The sequence below is a fragment of the Heterocephalus glaber genome, unplaced genomic scaffold (genome assembly GCF_053883595.1).
Source record: "Heterocephalus glaber isolate CG9 unplaced genomic scaffold, H.glaber_assembly_v1.0 deba00001531, whole genome shotgun sequence".
In the NCBI taxonomy this organism is placed as follows: Eukaryota; Metazoa; Chordata; class Mammalia; order Rodentia; family Bathyergidae; genus Heterocephalus; species Heterocephalus glaber.
In genome coordinates, this window is record NW_028258329.1 from 19,868,353 (window position 1) to 19,882,065 (window position 13,713).

The window sequence follows — 13,713 nt, forward strand, 5'->3', positions numbered from 1 at the left end:
GGACCGTGCGCGCGCGCTGCCTCCGGCCCCGCAGTCCGCGACCCCGCGAGGCGCCGCCACTTCCCGGCCGCCGCTTGGCGGGCTGGGCCCCGCCACCCTGGACCCCGCCAGGGTCCACCCCGGCCCGGTCCCGACTCCGGCCCGGCCCCTCCCGCCGCCGCCGCCCCCGGGGCCCCCCGCTCGGCCCGGATAACGGTGCCGCTGCGCCCCGCCAGACGCCCTGTCACCCCGCGTCCCCGGGAGCTGGCGCCGTCCCGGGCGGACACTTGGGGTCGCCCCTCGGCGGCGCCGCCGGCCCAGCCCCGGCCGGGGGACGGGTCCCGGCAGGCAGGTATCCCACGCCCGAGTTGGGGTTCCAGGGCCAGCGCCGCCGGGCACGCGCGTGGGGTGGGCTCTGTCCCCGCGGGGACTCCTCCTGCCGGCCCGGGGAGGGGGAGCCGAGTGACCCCGGGGGAGGGCCCAGCAGCGTCTTCTGGACAGATGGCCTCCTGGCCTGGATAGGCGTTTACGAGGGGGAGGGGTCCCCATGACGTTAGGTTCTCCTGCTCTGGAGAACCACAGGGTTGTTGGAGTTGTTGGGGATTTTTAACTATTTTTTCTTTCTTTTTTAATTTCTGAGAGTGGGCTAGAGGTGGCCTTAGAAGTCCTGAATTGGAATAAATCCACAGGCCCACCCAGGGAAGAGTGTTTGGTGTCCGAGCTGCCCTAGATAGGACTGGCGGCATGACACGGGACTGGGGGGTGACAAGTATTTGGCCTGAGGTTTGCTCACTTGGTGCAGCCGGGGGCGAGAGGGCCCATGTGGTGCTGGACTCAGGTGTGCACACTGTGGTGGGCGCACAGGATGTGGACAGGTGGATACCTGGCCGGCCTTGGTGGGTGCTCAGTGGGATTTCAGAGATCTTTTTCCTAAACCTCACAGATACATTAGGCTGTGAGAGAGAGGAGGAAATGTGGTCTTAGTGCACCTATTTTGATCGTTTTTTCAGTTTTTCCACTGGTTGTAGCTTTTTTTTTTTTTTTTATACCAGGTCTGGATATGTTGCCCAGGTGGGCCTCCAACTTCTGGTCTCAAGTAATCCTCCTACCTCAGCCTCCTGAGTAATTGAGACTATAGCTGGTGCCACTATATCTTACTGTAAATTTTTACTGAGCACTTACTGTATGCCTATGCCTGAACTAAGTGTTGGAGGTACAGTGGCAAACAAGAAAGATACCACATTTTAGTGTTGGTGCTCTTAGCTTTGTGGGAAAATCTAGTAATAATAAAGAAAATTCATTCAACAACAAACGTTTGTCAACAAATAAATTTCAGGCACTCATTTTAGATTCAGTGAACAAAGCAAGCAAAAACAACTGGGCATACACTGAGCATGGTGGTGCATGCCTGTAGTTACAGCACGCAGGAGGCTAAGGCAGGAAGATCTCTAGTTGGAGACCAACCTGGGCAATTTAGAAAGATCCTGACTGAAAAATAAAATGTAAAAAAGGAGGGTGGGTGGGTGTGGGGGAATTTAGCTCAGTAATAAGAGCACCTACCCAACTAGGATTCTCACCCTGAGTTCAACCCTCAGTACAGCAAACAAAATCAAACAAAAAACTACCTTTGTTGAGTTTTCATACTATTGTGTGTGAAAACAATAAATATGCAATTAAAATATAATCTGTTAAAAGTTTAATGCTAAAAGGGAAAAGGAGAAAACCTGAGAGTCTGAGCTATCAGGAGTGGGGGTTGAATTTACATTAGAGTAGTTTGGGAAGGGTCCCTAAAAAATGTTTTTGTTTTGTTTTGTTTTTGGTGCCGCTGGGGTCACCCATTACCAGGTAAGTGCTAGGCAAGTGGTCTACCATTGAGCTCCACCTCTGCTCCCAGATGGTGTCTTTGGAATAAAACTTTGGAGGAAGTGGTAAACTAATAATTTCAAACTGTGGTGAGTAGGAGGAAGGAAAGGATTGATTTGAGTCAGGGGCACCAGGAAGCCTTCCCTGAGGAAGTGCTGAGGAGGACCTGGCCTGCAGGGGCGTTGAGAGTTAACCGCGTGTGCAGCAGCACGACCAGGCGGGCTGGAGGAAGTGAAAGAGGCCGGGTGGGCCGTGGGCTGTGGGCTGCGTGAGGACTTGGAGAGGGCGGAGGGGAGAGGGGAGGTAAACGCCCAGGAGGGGTGGGCCAGGTCAGTCGCCCTAGCCTGGGGGAACGCTTTCTCTGTTTAGTTTGGATTGTAACTCCACTGTAATTAGGAACTTTTACATTTTAAAAGGTCTCCCGCCCCTATGCAGGGAATGTGCTTTGAGATAAGCTGTAAGGCAGGGGTTTCTGAGCCAAGTGGCCTAACTGCCCGGATCTGTTTGGAAAAGCCTTAAGCAGGCCGGTCCTTGTGCTTGGGTCTCCTTCACTCAGCTTTGGGAAGGGAATGGGTCGGGGATTTAGCTCAGTGGTTCTGCCACCTGCCTCGCAAGCGTAAGGTCCCGAGTTCCGAGTTGGATCCCCGGTACCAAAAAAAAAGGAAGGGAAGGAAAGATGAACCAGCACTTACAGAGCGCCTGCTAGGTAGGAGGACGATTTCAGTGATTTTTGTATATACTGTCATATTTGTCTTCTGTACACCTAGGGAAAGAGGTTATTGTATCATTTTACAGGAAAATGAGTCCAGAGGGGATAGATGATGTATCTGGAGTCACATTCATAACATAACCTGAATTGGAATCAGCTCTGCCCAGGAGTCAGGCTGCTGACATTTACATTTGCTTTTGCTCCTCATGCCTCAGTTTCCTTATCTTTTTTTTCCCCCTCCTGATACCGGGGGTTGAACCCAAGGCCTTCTCAGTGAGCTACATCCATGCCCTTTTAAATTTTGAGACAGGATCTTGCTAAATTACCTGAAATGGGCTTGATATGAAGTCCTCCTGCCTCAGCCTCCCAGAGTGCTGGGATCACAGGTATGCACCACCACTCTGGGCTTCCTCAATTTAAATGCATATAAAAGTGCCTGCCTTGCAAGCGCAAAGTCCCAAGTTCAATCCCCGGTACCAAAAAACCCCCCCAAAAACCCCCCTTGCCTAAATGCATATAAAAGTGAGTACTTCATAGGGTTGTTGAGCAGATCAAATTAAGCCTTTAAACAGTCTAGCACTTTGTTCAAAGGTTAGTTGATATTGTTTCAATTTTAAAAGTAACCATCTTGCCCCTCAGCCATATTGGGGTCATTTTGGGAGATTGACTATGTAGATAATTTAGTTCTTGAATTTTGTTTATCACCTTCCTTTTTTTCTTAATAGCTTAATGCTGGGCCAGGGATTTAGCTCAGTGGCATTGTGCCTGGCTGGCAAGCGCAAGGTTCTGAGTTTGATCTCTGGTACCAAAAAACAAAACAAAACAAAACAAAAACCCCACAAATCAAAAAAGTTTAATGCTACGTTCTATGTGATAAGTCATTCAACATTGATCTCCTGTTTTGTGCTTTGACACTGTGCTAGAACTTGTGGATATAGAATGAGACCTTCCTTTCAGGAGCTCAATCAATACCCAGGAGAGGTCAAATATTTTAAAAGATGAGCTACAGTGTCTACTTGAATCCTGTACTATAGCTGTGGTTAAAAAGTTGTTGAGGGCAGTAAGAACTAAATTTCTGGGGAGAGTTAAGAAGGCTTCCTGGAGGAGGTGACCTGACCTGGCCTTTGGAAGAAAAGTTTTACAGGCAGATAAGATTGAGCAAAGGACTTTGTAGGTAGAAGGAGCCATCAGTGTGACAGTGTGGAGCCATGAGAGGCCTCATCTGGGGACTTCATAAACCATGGGGATGCACCAGAGAGTCTTAGATACATTGGATACACTCCATCATAGATGTCTGCTTTGGGATCTGCCTCTCAACTTCCTAGACCAGAAATTCAGTTTTGTAGGGCACTCAACTGCTTGGGTCCAAGGAGACTGACTCAGTTACCAAACTTGGAAAAGACTCGTGAGTAAATTTAGGACATAAATGGACCATGAGGAATGAAGCCGCAGAGTGACAGTTGCTTCTGTTCCCTGGAACCCCTCCCCCTTTCCTGGCCAGAGCTGGATGCACCAACAAACTCTTGCTCCTCCCTAATTCATGTCTTTCTCAGGTGCCATGAAAACAAACCCTTTCTCTTAACATAATCTTTCCTTATGTACTATTCACTGTAGCCAGCAGTAATTATTAATCGATAGAATTAATACTGTATTATTAGGGTGGAATCCTATACTTGTGAAACTTAAGGAGAATAACTATTTTTCAATACTGGGGATTAAATTCAGGGTCTCACACATGCTAGGAAAGTGCTCTACTACATCTCCAGTCCTTTTTAATTTTGAGATAGGATCTCACTAAACTGCCCAGACTGGCCTTAAATTTGCTGTCCTCTTGCCTCAGCCTTCTGAGTAGTTGGGATTACAGGTTTGTGCACCAGGCATGTTGGTGCATGCCTGTAATCCCAGAGCTCAAGAGAAAGGCAGGAGGATCACTGCAAGTTCGAGGCCAGCCTGGGCTATATAGTGAGTTCAAGGCAACCTGGATTACATAGAGAGACTCTATCTCAACAAAACAAAACAAAACACGAGCCTATGCCACTGTATTCAACAGGAGTAACGTTTATGAGAAATAACACATCAAAAAAGGAGATTCCCTAACTTTAGGCTAGTGGTGAAGGTACACAGATTCTAAGTGGTGTGGGTAGTTTTGTGGCTGAGCAGTGGTGTGGGCAGATGCATTGGAAGTTGTTTTGAGCAGAGATCTATGAACTTCTGAGGCTGGCAGGGAGCTTTTGGTTGCATTTGAAAGAGATTGGTTTAGAATCTTCATCTTCCCTACACATTGAAGATCAAAAATAAAGTAATTAATACCCTCAGTTCAGCCCAGTCACAGGTCAATGTTGCTTTTGAACTGGAATCCCCCTGAAGTTTGAGCTTCTGCTATACTACATTCTCCTTTTATTTTGTTGTTGTTGGGTGATTTTGGGGTGTTTTTTTTTTGAGTCAAGGTCTCCCCAAGGGTAGTCTTGAACTCACTTTGTAGCCCAGGCTGGCCTCGAACTCATGGCAGTTTTCCTGCCTCAGCCTACTGAGTACTGGAATTATAGGGGTTCACCACCACACCCATCACTTCATTCTGCTTCTTCAATTCCTGAAGAGTGGTAGACCCTCTAGAATTTAGAATCTTTATTTTTCTGTACTGTAAAATAAACCTAAATAGATTAATTCAATGTATACTGTTTTTCTTTTGTAATACATATTTATGTAGAAAACTTAGGAAATACAGATAGGTATACAAAGGAAATAAAACTCACTGATAAATCTTACAACCTAGAGCTACTGTTAACATTTTAACATTTTGTAGGGCCAGGGATGTAGCTCAGTGGTGCCGTGCCTGTCTGACAAGCACAGGGTCCTGAGTTTGATCTCTGTTACTGAAAAAAAATTAAAAAAAAATATTTTGATGTTTATTTATTTTTATTTATTTATTTATTTATTTGATACCTGGGTTTGAACTCAGGACCTTGCACTTGTGAGGCAGGCAGCGGAACCACTGAGCTAAATCCCTGGCTTTTGTTTTTTTGTTGTTTTTTTTTTCAGATGAGGTCTCAGTTTGTAGTGCAGGCTGACCTTGAACTCGTGGTGATCCTCCTGCCTCGGCCTCCCAAGTGATGGAATTATAGGTGTGTACCACCATACCTGGCTAATATTTTGATATTTATATTAGATCTTTATTTTCCATCTCTATTTTTACATGTGTGTTTAGCTTTCTCTTTTTACAAAAATAGGAACATCCTGAATAGGAGTTTTGAAATTTGTTTCCGTGCAGTAGAACAATCTGCATGTACCCAGACTCTGTGTATATCTCCATGTGTGGACCTGTGGTCTGGTGCCTCCCCTGTGCTTGCTCTAGGGGTGTCAGATGTGATAGCCTTTAGCTAATTACATTTGAGAACATTTTTTAGCCAACTCTTTGTTTTAATTTGACAGCACGGAAGTATATGTCGAAAGGACATATCTGATCCACTTTATGGCTCTAAGAAAAGTTAATGAGCACCTTTCAAGGTTGCTGTCACCAAAGTGTGGGTTGTCCTTGGTTGACTGTGTGGCTTTGGTTAAGTCCCTTACCATGTCTGTTGCAGACTCTGAAGGGATCAAAGGTCAGTGGTAACATGGGAGGGGGTGTAGCTCAGTGGTCAGCACTTGCCTGGCATTCAGTCCCCAGTACCTAAAGGACGAAAATAAAAAGGAGGTGATGGTGACCCCCTTCCTTTCATCAACACTCCAGGGCGTGAGAAGGATGCGATGTCTGTGTGTGGCTGGTTGTGGAAACACTGTCAGCCACATGTTAAGAAAAGAGTCTGTTCCTGCTCTTAAGTCGGTCCGTGGGGAGTAGGGAATCTGTGTGACATTAGCATATATCTGTTTTTGAGAGCTCTAAGATTATTGTCCCCTTAAAGATTCTGAAACTTGAAAAATGTTTTTTAATTTTTAATTTGATTTTTATTTATTTATTTGAGTAATCCAAAGGTAACATTAAGGATCCTTCACCCCATAGGCTCCTCCAGAGAAAGCAGAAATGTTGTGTCCATCTGCAGGACGGTTCACTGGAAGAACTCCTGCTTTTGGAGGGAGGGGCTGGGGTAGCTTTTACTTAACATCTTTTTTTCTTTTTCTTTTTGGTACCCCTCAGCTGTGCTGCTGAGCTACATTCCTGGACTCCCTTTTCTTTTCTTTTTTTTTGAGACAGGCTCTCGCCATGTAGTTCAGACTAGCCTTGAGCTCACTATGTAGCCCAGGTTGACGATCCTCCCACCTCAGCCTCCCGAGCGCTGGGAACACAGATGTGTGCCACCACACCTGACAGTTTTACATCTTGCTGCCACTTGAATTTTATACAGGCAGGTTTATATCTCATTTTTACAAAATGAACACACACCCAGAAAGTCTGTTTTCATTTCGGAAACAAACATTGAAAGCCCTAAAACAAAAATTTAAACTGTCTAGAAGTACTTCCCTGTAGCAGGGGTCGTGTTGTTGGAAGGAAGATGCCTGCCTTGCTGGGAGCATGATGGTGGCACCTCTGACTGGGGCTGCCCTGGATCTGGAGAGCGAGGCTTTGATGAGAAGGGTGTCCCTGTGCAGTAGCTTCCTGTCGGCCGCATTCTTCAGAAAAGCATCTAGGGAAATCACTGCTGGTGTGGCCCTGGGCCTCCTCCTCCATCCACGTGAGGGTGTGTGGCAGAGGCCTTAGTATGACAACTTGGGGGACCAAGGGACTATAAAGAGAAGGTGTTCTGTGTGCAAGCCTCCCATAGCATTTCTGGGATATCCCCCTTTTAGGGGCTCTGCCCACCCTGGGGTTCAGGTGGACACTGCTCCTTCCTCCTTCCAGTTTTTGGATGGAGGAGCATTTTACCCATACTGTCCTTGGCAAGCTGGAGCTTAGTGGCAGCTGTGGGGTGAGCTATGGCTCTGTTTTTTGTTTTGTTTTGTTTTGTTTTTTTGTGGTAACGGCGATTGAACCCAGGGCCTTCATATTGAGCTACATCTCCAACCCTTTAAAAATTTTTTGAGGTAGTGTCTCACTAGTCGATAATTTGCCCAGAGTGGCCCTAAACTTTCGATCCTCCTCTCTCTCGGCCTCCCAGAGTGCTGGGATTGTGGCATGTGCCACCACACCCAGTAGGCTCCACTTTTATTGGCCTGCTTTGCTGCCATTTATGGCATTGTACTCCTTCCTGCCAGTTCAGTTTCTGAAGTAGCAGGTGTTCCTTTACTCTCCAAAGGGCAGAGTGAAACAATGGGGAGGGTTTTTGCAAATGTGTACCCATTGTAACTACAGACCACTTCTGCGCTGTTCCAGGTCAGGAAGCACATCTGAGATACAGCTTTGACACTGTCAGAGGAAGAGGGAGCCCAGGGTGGGCACTAGCAGCTGTTCAGGTTCTTCTGGGTTGGGAGGGCTGTTCTCTGTTCTAGGCTTGTTAGACCTCTAGGCCTGAATCAGGATGGCTGACAGTATAGAAAACCCTTCCCCGTCTGGTGCTTCATTGAGGCTATAAACTCAGGCCCTTAAAATACTGTGTGATTAGCACTATTGATTCTCTCTGTCTCTCTCTCTTGAACTTACAACAGGCACTTGCATTTAAAATCTTGCAGGGCCTCCCTTAAACTACTCAATGTGTGATTAGCACTATTGGTTCTCTCTGTCTCTCTTGAACTTAGAACATGCACTTGCACTTAAAATCTTGCAGGGCCTTTTGCATTGGGGTCTTCATCGGTCCACTGATGGACTGTCTGCAGGTGCTCTGGGCCCAGGCCAGAGTGCTGCTCTGTGGAGCCTGACGAGTCCCGTGAGGTGACCCTGGCCCTCAGGAGTGCCCTGAGAAAGCAATTAGGCAACAATTTGCTTCCAGACCAGAAGTGTCTTAGGGGCTGTTTCTTTCACAGGGAGGTGGTTACTTGCCACAGGTCACCCTCTGAGGTGGCTGGGTTGCCTCTGGGGAGGGTCCTCGAGTGGAGTGGATGGCCACTGGGGAGGAGAGAAGTGGGGCACTGGTGTAATCTCCTATTTCATTGTTGCACTGGTCTCCCCTTGACACTGCTTCCTGGAGTGCTGTACCCTTAGGAGAAGGGAGCCCCCTTCCACAAACTATAAGCCCCAATGCGTGTCATTCTACCGTTCCACTTCTTTCCTTGAAGGCTGGTTGGCTTGCTTTCTTCTTTTTTCTTTCTGTGGTGTTGGGATCAAACCCAGGGCCTCCTCACACATGCTGGGCAAGTGCTCTACCCTCAGCCTCCCACATATCCATCTTAGGGATCTCTTAAAATCTTTACACCTTCTGGGAGAGGCCATAGTCTTAATAGTTCACCAAACTGTAGCTTTAATTATGAGGAATTAATTGAGTCAACTGAGAGAAAGATTGGGGCCAGGTAGGCCCCTGGGAGCAGGGGCAAGTGCAGGGAGGGACACAGTCCCACTGCAGGGGAGAGGTGGTAGGCCCATCTGGCGGTGCTATTGGCTCGGTGTGGGCTCCAGTGTGGAGCAGCATTGACCTTTAATTGTTGGGGAGAGTACTTTTTCTCTTATTTAAAAAATAATATATGTTCAGTTAAAATAAATTGGGAATGTTCGTGGAGAAAACAGATCCCTTGTGATTCCTCTTATTGACTGAGCAGTGAGATGTGTATGTGGGTAGAGGGGCTTGGCCCCTTTAAATGAAAGTCAGAACCCATGTCACCCTCCACCCCACATTTGTAGCCTTGTATCAGAGATGCCCAGAGCCCTGGAAGTAGCCTTCTGTCACTGCCTCCCCCCTAATCTGCCTCTAGACCTTTTTCCAAGCCCTCTCCCCACTACAGCTGCATGGCTTGCTCTCATCTGCTTCAGAATCCAGAGGATATTCCCTCTACTTTTTGAGTTTGGCTGGGAACTCCAGTTAAGATGTCTGCCCAACTCCCTGGCATTGGTGTGAGTTTGTCTCCTTCCAGTGGGCTGCCAGCCACATGGGGCAATGCCTGACACCTGGAAGGTGCTTAAGTCACACTCTTGAATGAATGAGTGGATGTGCATGCCCATGGGAGTGAGGTGTGCATGGGGAGAAGGGGTGGGAAAGGGCTTCAGCTAGAAGCTTGGAGGGAGGAGCTGGGATGGGTCTCTGAGTACTCTGAGGGGAGGTGATCTGTCAGCTGCTGGAGCCACTTTATGTTGTTGAGCCGAGTGAGCCACTGCATGATGATGGTGTTAAGGGAAGAGTGGTCTCAGGGAGGCGTGCAGAGTGACCACATGGGCAGGTGAGGTGACAGGGACAGGGGCTCAGCAGACATAGAAGGGAGCAGGTGACCTTGGTGAGATGTGGCTGAGGGTGAGGTGCACCCACCTGGAGTTCATCGGTGCATGGAGTGGGTTTTGGGAGCAGATAGGCCGAGGAAAGGAAAGATCTTCCTGTGTTGGTGGCATCTGTTGGGCTGGTGGTCCTGTCCTCACCAGGCCTGCATCTCAGAGCACAGGCCAGAGGGGACCACCTCTTCTTTCTGTCCCTGTGTGAGGGTGGCAGTCTATGCTTCTTCCAACTGCATGTTTTGTCTCCATAGGTTTTTTTTTGGTACCGGGGATGGAGCTCAGGACCTTGTGCTTGCCAGGCAGGCGCATGCCACTGAGCTAAATCTCCAGCCCCTGTCTCCATAGTTTTATGTGTTCCTCAGGACAAACTGTCTTTGACTCACAAGCCCACTTGGGTTGGATTAATTTGACTTGAGATACTTATTTCTAAATGGTTTCTGTTTCTTCAGGCTTCTAGCTTTTTTCATTTTGCTTTTGCCTTTTTCCTGTGGTGCTGGGGATTGAGCCCAGGCCCTCACCCATGCTAGGTAAGTGCTCTACCACTGACCTACATCCCCCAGTCCTCCCAACCCTTTTATTTGAGACAGTCTTGCTAAACTGCCTAGTCTGGCCTTGGATTTACAATCTTCTCACCTCAGCCTTTGGAGTATTGGGATCATAGACTTGCGCCACCACACCCAGTCTTTCGTCCTGGTTGTTTTTCTTTTTTCTGTTTTTGAGACAGGGTCTCCCTTTGTAGTTCAGGTTGAGAATTCACTATGTAGTTGATACTGGCCTCAAACTCATGGTGATTCTACAGGCATGTACCACCACACCCAGCTCCAGCCTGTTTTTAAAAAGGCTTTTCCCAAGATAGGATCAGCAGGGAAGGGATTTTGGTATAATCAGCTTCCTCTTTAAGATCTTTTGGTACAAGTCTTGTTTTAAGATTGGTGTTTCTTTTCTTTTTTGCAGTGCTGGGAATTGAACCCAAGGCCTCATGAATGCTAGGCCAGTGCTCTTCCATTGAGTTATACTCCCAGCCCTAAGATTGGTGTTTCTAATGTGTTCATGAATTTCTCAAATCAATGTGTGAGGGCCTGCTATTCACCATGTACTCTTCCAGCACTGGGGATGTGGTAGGGAACAAAATAAAAAGTAAAAACCTTTCCCTCATAGAGCTCATGTTGCTGATTGTGGGTTTATAGACAACAAGCAAGAAAATATTAACTATGAGAGGCGGTGAAAAGTATATATAGAAAAATAAAGCAATGAGGGCACATTTTCTACTTTAAGTAGAGAGGTGAAGCCAAACATGGTGGCACACACCTGTGATCCCCACACTCTGCGAGGCTGAGGCAGGAGAATTGTAAATTTGAGCCTAGCCTGGGTAACTCAGTGATTTATTGATCATGTCTCAAAATAAAAAATAACTGGGTGTAGTGGCACACACCTATAATCCCAGCACTCAGGAGGCTGAGACAGGAGGATTACTGTGAGTTTGAGGCCAGCCTAGGGTACAAAGAGACCCTCTCTCAAAAAACAAAAATAAAATGAATGAATGAATGAATGGGCTGGAGGCTAGAGATATGGTTCAGTGGGAAGGCCCTGAGTTCAATTCCCAGTACCCCCCAAAATTAAAAAGCCCAACAAAGTTCAAGACCAGCCAGGGCAACATATCAAGACCTTGTATCAAAATAAGATAGAGAACTCAGAGAAATCTCATTGACATGTGCAGCCAATAAAAACACTCCACTTCACCATCTAGAAATGTACCCAACTCATGTGAAGATCAAAGCAAGATACAGGACAGCAGGAGACACACTCCTGGTGGCATCTTGAGGACACCGTGTGCATTCACACAGATCCATGCACGTGCCTGTGGGTCACCTGTGGGCAGTCGGAGATACTTCTCCAGTAAATACACAACTGTCAATTGTGTGTTGGATGGAGCTTGAGGAGTGGCTTTCTGTATTTGTTTCTTTGATGTAAAACTATAGCAACAGCTATATATTATTACAACTCTTTTGGAGGGGGGTTTAAGACAGGGTCTTGCCATGTACGTAGTTCAGGCTGGTCTTGAACTCACTCTGAAGTCTAGGCTGACCTTGAACTTCTGGGATCCTCCTGCCTCAGCCTCCCAAGTGCTGGAATTACAGGCATGCACTACAATGCCTGGCTGTAAGTTTTTAATAAAGGAAAAATAAGAGCATTTCTAAAAAGACAAGGCTGGGTGTGGTGGTTCTATAGTCCCAGCACTCAGGAGGCTGAGGCAGGAGGGTCACCATGAGTTTGAGGTCAGCCCCTGCTACATAGTTCAAGGCCAGCCTGAACTACAAAGAGAGACCCTGTCTCAAAAAAAAAAAAAAACAAAGACAAGACATTGGAATAGAGATCTGCAGGAGGTATGTATCCATGGGAATAGCTTAGGGAAGAGTGATCTAGATGAGAGAGAAGCCATTATCCAAGCCCTGGAGGTGGTTGAGGACTGTGGGGCCCTGTGAGAACAGTAAGTGGGGGGCACACTGGATTTCTGGGTTCAGTTTTAGGTAGCTGACCCAGGTCTAGTCTGGTCTGGTCAGGTCTTGTTTTGTCTTGTCTTTTCTGCCAGTCCTGGGATTAAACCCAGGGCCTTCCCAGAGAACTACACCCTCAGCCTCCCCTCCCCCTTTAAATTTTGAGACAGTCTCACTAAGCTGCTCAGTCTGGGCTCAAACTTGTGATCCTCCTGCCTCAGCCTCCCAGCCAAAGTGTTTCTAATGTGCATCCAGGGCTGAGAATCACTAGTTCAAGGGTTGAACAAACCCTTTGCTAAGGATTTGATGGTGAGTCATCATGGATAACTGAGTAGGAAGAGACTTCAGCCCCATTTCTATGGGAAGACTAAGGCAGAGCCTTGTGGCCTTGCAGAAATAATGGGAATCTCCCACAGCAGTGACCCTTTTTGGTTTGTGTGTCTTTTCTAATCTGATTGCTTTAACCCTCTGGACCTCAATTTCCTTGGAGCCAGTGGCTTAAACTGAATGATTTGCTAGAGTCTCTTTGGTTCTGACAGGCCTTAATGTTTCTGGTGCTAGAAAACCCTCTAATCTGGAATAATGTTCTGGAACAGTGTTTTTTAATCCTAGTCTTACAGCACCCTGAGGTGCGTCATAGTGGAGGCAGGGGTACAGTGATCATCTGAATACCAGACCAAAGGGGAATTAATGCCACATCCAGGAGCACCCTGGCAGAGGAGGGTGTTGGGAAATGGGAAATGTAGGCACTGCCTCCCAGTGCACAGCTCAGTGCAGGGCAGCCATCCTGGGCCCTGGGGATGTTCTAGCTCACTTCTTGCAAGCTCCTTGCTTGCTTTTTTTTCTTTCTTTCCTGGTACCGGGGATCAAACTCAGGACCTTATACTTGCCAGGCAGGCGCAGTGCCACTGAGCTACATCCCTGGCCCAATGCAAGCTCCTTTCAAAGATGGAGCAGTATGCTGTGACTATAAAGCTGTGCGCCTCTAGGCATGAGCAGTGTTGACCCGGGAGGAGTCTGAGCTCAGGATCCCTAGTCTTCTCCATATGTGTCCTGCATATTAGAGGCTCTCTGGACAGCCTGGCCCATCCATGGCCGGGTGCCGAGGTCACCGTGGAGTAAATAACCAGGTGTAGCTGCTGGAGCATTTCAGGACTTAGTTACTATTGAACAACAGACCTCAGACACCCCTTGGCCCCTGGTCTTAGCCTTTTGTCCTCATTTAGACATTACAGTATCTGCTTGTTAATGTTTTAAAATGTGAAGATCCAAGCTGGGCACATCTGTAATCCCAGCACTTTGGGAGGCTGAGGCAGTAGGATTGCAAGTTGGAGCCCAGCCTGTATCAAAATAAAATGGAAAGGGCTGGGGGTGTATGCAGC

The 13,713-nt window shown here is 47.4% G+C and overlaps 1 protein-coding gene across 2 annotated transcripts in view; it reads left to right on the forward strand.

Moving 5' to 3' along the window:
* Znf592 (zinc finger protein 592) overlaps positions 1-13,713 on the forward strand; it is a 52,937-nt gene that overhangs the window by 173 nt on the left and 39,051 nt on the right. Inside the window, exon 2 of one of the 2 annotated variants that reach the window (XM_087188511.1) lies at positions 5,591-5,673. The exons of the other annotated variant lie outside the window; for it this stretch is intronic. The gene's annotated coding sequence lies outside the window, so the exon portion shown is untranslated. The remainder of the gene's footprint in view (positions 1-5,590; positions 5,674-13,713) is intronic. 2 annotated transcript variants of the gene reach the window in all.